Genomic DNA, 8,027 nt, shown 5'->3' on the forward strand with positions numbered 1-8,027 from the left:
AAAAATATCATGATATTTTCTTCTGTCAGTGACAGACTGATTGACATAATTTCGCCCAAGCGGGGAACAGTAGATTTGTTCTTTTTTGATGCTGCCTTTCTTTAAATGACTGCTGCATTTCTTAAATTTCTTATGCTGACTGTAACTTTTATATTCTTGGGTTTTTTATGTGTCCTAAATGTTTCTTTTTTGTTACTGTCTATTCATGTGTGTTTATCGGTTTTTTACACCTCTGAGCCCAGAGAACCACCGCCCACGAGTAAAAAATGTACCATCTGATTCTATTTTAATAACCCTTGACCCGTCAAAGCAGGCGATTACTCACTTTCGGTTTTCGTTTAAATCCTGACGTTTTCCCGCGTTTACAGCGTCTTTTCCCTTCTTTCATCCGACCTGGAACTTCCATCCTCCCCTTGGGTTTAAATAATCCATACTGTTATAAATCCCAAGATTGATCCACTTTATGTCCCTAATTCACAGAGGATGGAGTTAACGAAGTACAAATACTTCGTTACGAGTACTCCAGTCCTTTTCTGAGATTTTTTACTTTACTGATTATTTTGTGGCGGACCTTTTTACTTCTACTCCTTCCTTTTTAACACAAATATCGGTACTTTCTAACTCCTTATACATTTTACAAAATTGGCTGTGACTTTGTTGTACAGGAGCTTTGTCATGTCGGACAATAGCGCGGACCGCGCCTCACACCGTGAGGCGGTGCGCGCGCACACACGAGACAAAAAAGTGATAGAAAAGAAAACAAGAGAGCTGTCCGGAGATAATCGTCTGCGATTATGTGTGTGCCATCTTGAAACTGTAAGTTCTTCTAACTCATGTTGTAGTTTTACTTAAGAGCCTTTAATGAGTCTATAGGTTTTTTCCACATTTAAGTAAGTTAGCTAGTGATTTTGGTGTGTTCTCCTTCCCCTGTTATCTATTGCCCGTTGGTCTGAATGAGCTTTAAACACATTTCATCACCACTTTATTCGACATGATTTTTTATTTTATTTTTTTTGACCGAAACTTCGAATTTTTTAATTTCAGTTGACAAGTGGATGGAACTTAAGCTAGAAAAAGTTGTTTTAACAGACAAACGACCTGGGGACAGAGTTTGGAACGCAGAATCAGCTTGTAATCCAGTCCTATCCTATTCCTCACCTTTCACATCAATTTCACTGGAGTTAATCTTATTAGTGTGTTGACGTCACAATACCATATTCAATCTAATGATGGGAATACATCTACTGTACTTGCATTTGACGCACACTAAGACACTGTACAAGCGATTCAGGCATTTGCACATTAAGTCACTGCAAATCCAATTGAGGCTTGGATGGGGAGCTAAGTTAGCAATAGTAGGCATGGAGGTCGCTAACGTTAACATATAGTATCTGGATGTCGCTAACGTTAACACATAGCCTAGTAGTATGGAGGGCGACATGATTGAAAATGAGACAACAGCAAGACAGTCCCATCACATCCTCACTTATCTGAGAAGAATGTTTGAGACATAGGCATCAGCAGGACTCCTGGCCAATTGCGAGGGACCTTCTTCATTCAGTCTGTTTAGAGTCCATTTCATATTTTAATCCTTTATTTTGTTTGCCAGGAAGCCAATTTGAGGCACATACATAAAATGTAGATTCAGTTAAAATGTTAGGGGAAATTAAAACTAGAAAACGGATCTTGAAATACTCCCAGAATCACAACTGAATTCATATCTTGTCTAATAAGCGATCTTATAAACCTGTAGGTCCCAGTCTCTGTCATAATTCGCATATATGTTATGTTTTTACCTGTTGGCAGACAGCCATTTAAATGTAGCCTTTGCCATATACAGACGTGTCCCCTGAGTTACCAGCGTGCTCTCTGTCACACCTTGTGTGCATCCAGGATCTTTGCCTAAAAATTGGGGTGTGGGGTCATTGTTGCATCGCGGTGGTCATTTGTAGCTGGGTTGGTTACTTTTGGACTGTGGGAGGTAAAGAATGGTTGATAAAGGGGGGGTCAGGGTGTCCCTTCCACTTTGTGTACTTGCGTATTTTGTTACACAAGGATCTGTACTTCTACTTAAGTACGAAAAGTGAGTACTTTTGCCATCTCGGATAATTCTCGCGTTTTGGCTGCCATTTCTTTTTCTGCCACTGGCTCGCTCCTCCATTCCTGCCCCTGTCTCTCCTGTCCTATTGTTTCAGGAAGTACATGCCCATATATGGGACATCAAAGGCCACCCCTCTTGTATGTAAGGCCAGAAGGGGACAAAAATGCCTATATACTCTATGGAAGGGCCAAATGGTGCACCTATTTAGACACATATTTGCTGTAAAACATTCCTGTGGGTGTAATATTACTAATGACATTATTATGTTATATTGGCCATAAGTAAAATGTCCATGAGACAAAACGTCTTGCCTTTTTTTGTGGAAAAAATGCATGTATTAGTTGTCAACTGTATAAGTTTATATATATTTTCTTCACAGTTGAACTCCCAAGCCAGATGATAAGTGTTTGGTTTACAATGGAAAATGGCTTAGTTTTTACTTTATGTCCTTGATTCATACATATCTGAAGATTTATTTATTTATTTATTTATCTGTAAGGCCCTACACCTTTTAACATGCAAGTGCCTCAATGCCCCACCAAATATTCCATAACCCAGTTTGTCCTAAAAAAATGACGTTTAATATCTTGACTGCGACAACAGGGTTGATGTTTTTTAAGCTTTTTTATAAAACATCCAGACAGAAATTAACTGTAAAATGGCCTCAGGGCCCCCAGGTTTAATGCTTAACTGTTTGTACTCTTGTGTTTTATCTGTTTTAAACTGATTTTTATTTAAAGCACCTTTGAATTGCCTGATGCTGAAGGGCTATACAATAAGCTGCCTTGCTTGCCCTTGCCTAATGTAGCGTCGTCAAATACAGTTTTATTTATTCGGTCACTACTCTCTCAAGTAAAGTTTAGTGCTTTAACACTCTCCTAGAGTAAAATATTTTTTCAAAAACATACTCCAGTAATGTAACTCGTTACTACGGCACCACCTCTTTGTAGAGCTGTGTATCAGCCGCGTAGCAGTGAAGAGAGTCCATGTTTTCCGTTGATCATCCTCAGGGGTAGCATGTAATTATTGAATAGTAAAGCGGGCCAAGCACCGAGCCTTGAGGCACTCCATGGTGAACTGGGCGCAAATTCAGAGCGGTGTGCCCTTAAGGGTGAATGTATTGTTGCCTGTTGGTGGATAGTTAAGGCATTTAACCTGAGCAGAGGAGGTTTTACCCCACTCACCGTTTCCCGGTCATTCTGTTGTGGCGGAACGGGACAACCATTGGTCCAGTGCGCGTGCTTGCATTGGTGGGGGCTCTCACGTAATGCGGGCGCAACGGAACCCATCCGCTCCCCAACAGACGCTCCGGACCTTTCATGGATGGTGGCTCATGAGACGCCCCCGGTCCGTATGACACTCCCGGGTCATTCAGCCACTCACTTGCCCCGTACCAGTTTGTGGCGCACCTGAGTCTGTGCTACCTCTCTGGTATTGAAGCGCTGGCCGGGTAGAACAGTGGTCAACAGCCTGATCCTTGCAATTCCCGGACTTGCCAGCAAGGAAAGGTCCTTACACCACAGCGGTGCTGTACTACTCGTTGGGCCAAGTAAAACAGATACCAGCACGTACATTTGCCAACGGTGGCTCGCCTAGACGCCATATGACTCCATAAACTTGCTGGTAAGAAAGCACTGCAGATCCTGATGGGCCTTACCACACGGTAAACACCGTACCTCCAGTCGGCGGGCCTAGGCGGAGCCAACAAAGAAGAATCACCTCTGGCCCATTCGGACAAAGATCCGGAACCACCCAGTAAAAAGTTCAAAGAGCAGCAGCGGCAGCCTGGCCCTCCTGGGAGGTTGGAGGGAAGGGCTACAGGGTGAGGGTCTCACTAGCCCGTTGACAGTACCAGGAGACCACATCTGTTTGGGTGAGCGGAATGAGAGTTCCCCTTTGGTAAGGACTCGCTTTTCGCTACATCCTGCACCCAGAGTGGGACCTGGAAAGGGATTTACATTTAATTTTAATTTATAACATATGAATTAACTGCTGACGACATTTTAACATGGACACTCTTGACATTGAAAACGCTTTCATACCTTTTCATTTATGCAATTTATCGTGATGCAATTGTTTTGACATTTTATGGATTTATTGTTTTTGTACAATGCGTTTTTTTTGATCATTGTTTCAGATGTTTTATGGATCTTTAAATTTGTTTTGCTTTAAAAGATAACTTTGACATTTAATGACAAAAGTATGAATGGGTGTGCATATAACAAGTTTTTTCAAAGACAACAATCTGTTCTCTATTTTATCGATTATTCCTCTATCCTGGGACAACATATGCATACACGTTTAGCAATGGGAGTTGAAAAAGGGGCTTACTCCTTCCTCCATGCATCGTTCCAGTATGCAAGGCGCTGCTGGGAGTGGTACACCCTTCTTCTCTCTTGTGAAAAACCAAATAACGGTCACATGGATCTGCCGTTGCTCAATATGTTTATAAAACCTCAGAGACATGACTTGCAATGGCTGGCAGACTTAACGCCAGAAGTTGTTGTCAAAAACTGAATGATCTGTTGCAACCTCTTTGGGACTCTGTTGAGTTTATAAAATGTTATACAATGTTGTGAAACACATACATTTCTGTTTTTATGTATGATGGCAGCCATGATGGGAATAATATGCATTTTGTCTTTGAAGGAGGTCTAATATTTTAAATCTTCACTTTTGTTAAATAAAGCATATTTAGCTCTTTTTCAGCTTCTCTTAAAAGGAAGTGGGATTGTTAAGGGCCAGCTTCATTTCCCGTCTGGTGGAGACAGCACATATTCCGTGTTGACTATCATTTATATCTGAGCATTCTGATGTCGGAGTTTAAAATTAAGCCCTAATGTCCATTAGTGTTTATATTGTTAAATCTTTTTCAGGCTGTAAAGCCCTTTTTATAACACTTATTCAGGCTACTGTCCCACGGAATCTCCTGTTAGCTTCATTCCAGTCTGGGGGAGACATCACGAGTCATTGTGACTCTCCTTGTACTATCGGAACCATTCTTATGTAGGATTAAAATTAGGTCCTTAAAAGGAAAAAAGCTATATTGACATTTTGTCTGACTGTCGACAAAGGCATTTTACCTCTTTTTTTCTCAGGGTAAGTTAAAGAGGAATCTTACTGTTAAATCAGTTAAATTCCAAGTCCATGGGGAGACATCACAGATTATGTGATGACTCTCAGGTTATATCGGACCATTCTGTTCTAATATTTTTAAAATGAAGGGCTTAAAAATCAACCCTATATTGACATTTTGTTCAGTTTTTAAGGCATATTATACTCTTGCTTTCAGCTACTTTTAAACAGAAATCCTACTGTTAGTCTAGTTTCATTCCACTCTGGTCAGACAACACAATCCAGTGGTGTCACTCAGATAATCCGGACCATTCTAACGTAGGAACCATTAAAAATTAACGCCTTAAATGTCTAATCAATTCTATATTTTCCTCGTTTTCCAGGCTGTTACAAAGCCAGATTATACACTTATTTCAGGCTATTAAAACGAATCCTCCTGTTAAGTGTTGTGGTTTGGGGTTTTTGTTTGGGTGTAGGTTTCCCTTTCTTTGGACCTCCTAGTGTTTTTTTTGTCTGTTTTCTCCGGTGGTCCTGTTGTTACTGTCCCTGTCTTGTTCCCCTGTGTTCTGTTTTTTGTTCTACTGTTCTGCTTTATTGTGATACTCAGCTCCTGTCCTGTCTGTCTCGTCCTGTCTACCTTCACTTTGGTTTTGTCTGATGAGGCCGCTTCATTCCCACGTGTGGGAAGACATCACATATTCCAGTGTGAGTCTCAGGTACCATATTGGAGCTTTTTTATGTAGGATTTTAAAATAAGGGCTTACTAAGTAAATCAATATTGACATTTGTTTAGGCTTATCAAGGCATATTGTCCGCTTCTTCAGAATACTCTAAAAAGGAATCCTCCTGTTAAGCAAGATTCCCTTCCAAGTCTGGGGGAGAATAGCGCATATCCTGTGTCCCAGATTATCGGCCATTCTAACGTAGGACTTAAAATAAAGCCTTAATGTCTATTTAAGCTATATTAAAATCTTTTTCAGGCTGTTAACGCCATTCTACACTTATTTCGGCCACTGTCAAACGAATCCTCTGTTAATTGTGGGGTTTGGGGTTTTTGTTTGGGTGTAAGTTTCCCTTTGGTTCTTTGGCTTCCTTTGGGCCTGTTGGCAACAACGAAAAGTAGAATACAGGATATCCAGGTAAGTGAAAAAGCGCAGCTTGACTTTAGTGTGATCTGGCTCATCGCGGCTTAATCGGTTGCACGTTTTGCCGAGCCAGGATTACAGGTGGACTAGTCAGCCGGTTGTAGATAGCCAGATAGTGCACAGTTCCGGCTTCCCTCAGATCGACCACGGTATCGATCACAATTTACTGATGCAGAATAGAAAAACGCATATTCGTCCCTATGTTTTCACCCATGAGCAGCAGCTTGCTAATGGACAGTAACGAGCGGGGAAGAATTTTAAAAGGAAATAGGATCTTATCAAACGGAGAAAAAAGCCCTACATAGCGGACCCACTGAATGTTTGGGAGTGTAAATCATAGCCTTTGCCTCAAAAAGAGCAAGGGAAATAATGTTACTTCGGGAAATAGACCAAGGACTTTAGGCTCAATTTCCCAACCCTTATTCACAACGTGAGAACATGGTTTTACAACCATGCACACATCTTTTATACGATATTCCTAATTCTTTGTACGATGAATTTTTGCCCCCATACAGAACAATCGAAAGGACACGATAAAAAAGTAATTGACTTCAAACGCTGTGAGTCATATAAACACAATATTCATGTTTTTTATTCTTCTGACAAGTGACCGCCCAAATAAAAAGATTGAAACATCGTGGTGTTCCCGGTGTGATGAATGATACTACACTTTTATACGTACAAAGGCCATGTTATTTAGTTCCTTGCTGTGAGACTTAATTGAGAAATTAATGGAACCAATAGAACTATAATAAAAAAGCATATAGGCCCACTATTAGGATTAACACAAACTACCCTTGATTAGAGAAATTGAACAAGCAACAACGAAACCTGATCATGAATGTATTGGTCTCTGACCATCGCTATTATTATTAATGGTAGCAATATTTCTAAGATTATAATAGATTATACACTTAGAATATCGCTACATTAATATCCTCCACTTATCTTCGACGTGTCCCCTGTATAAACCTGAAGCTGAGCCACGTACGCTGCGCTGCTCATCTCTACTTTTACAGAGAGAGGGACACTGACGTCGATGCCAGGTCTGCCGCCGGGCACCGGCCGGCCCGAGGCAGCCTCGACCCCCTACCGTCCCACCGTGAAAAGTCCCACTCCGCATCAGGGTGCCAGTGCAAACCATTTCTAACATCTAAACAGCTGTAGAGGGTTTACATCCAACTCGGCGACAACAATTTGACAAGTAGGCTAATTCATGTTAATAAAAAATAAAGCGACACATGCAGAAGACAACGCAATAACTGTAATACACGTTTATTTCGGCTCAGGACGGCAGCTGATTGAACACATGAACTCCAGATTAATCTTACGTCGGCTGTTATCCTGCTCCTGGACCAGGCAGCTGCAAAGTATAAATCTCCATGGTTACTTGGCCTGGGCTTAATTCATCTGGTTTCGAGTCAAAGCTAAATTCATCCAGGATAACTTGAATTCCCTGCTAATCCCTTATCTGGTTTTGTGCAACAGGCCCCTTGTGTTTTTTGTCTGTTTTCCTCCGTGGTCCTTGTTACTGGTGTCTGTTTGTTCTACTTTCTGCTGTGTTTACAATTTGGGTGATAGTCAGCTTCCGTCTGTCTTGTCTCGTCTTGTCTAGTTCACTTTGTTTGTCTTGATGTCCTGCCCCGCCCTAATGTGAGTCCCTTACGTCTCACCTGTTCCCCCATTACCCCGTCATTACCTCTTGT

The sequence above is a fragment of the Etheostoma spectabile genome, chromosome 20 (genome assembly GCF_008692095.1).
Source record: "Etheostoma spectabile isolate EspeVRDwgs_2016 chromosome 20, UIUC_Espe_1.0, whole genome shotgun sequence".
Taxonomy (NCBI): Eukaryota; Metazoa; Chordata; class Actinopteri; order Perciformes; family Percidae; genus Etheostoma; species Etheostoma spectabile.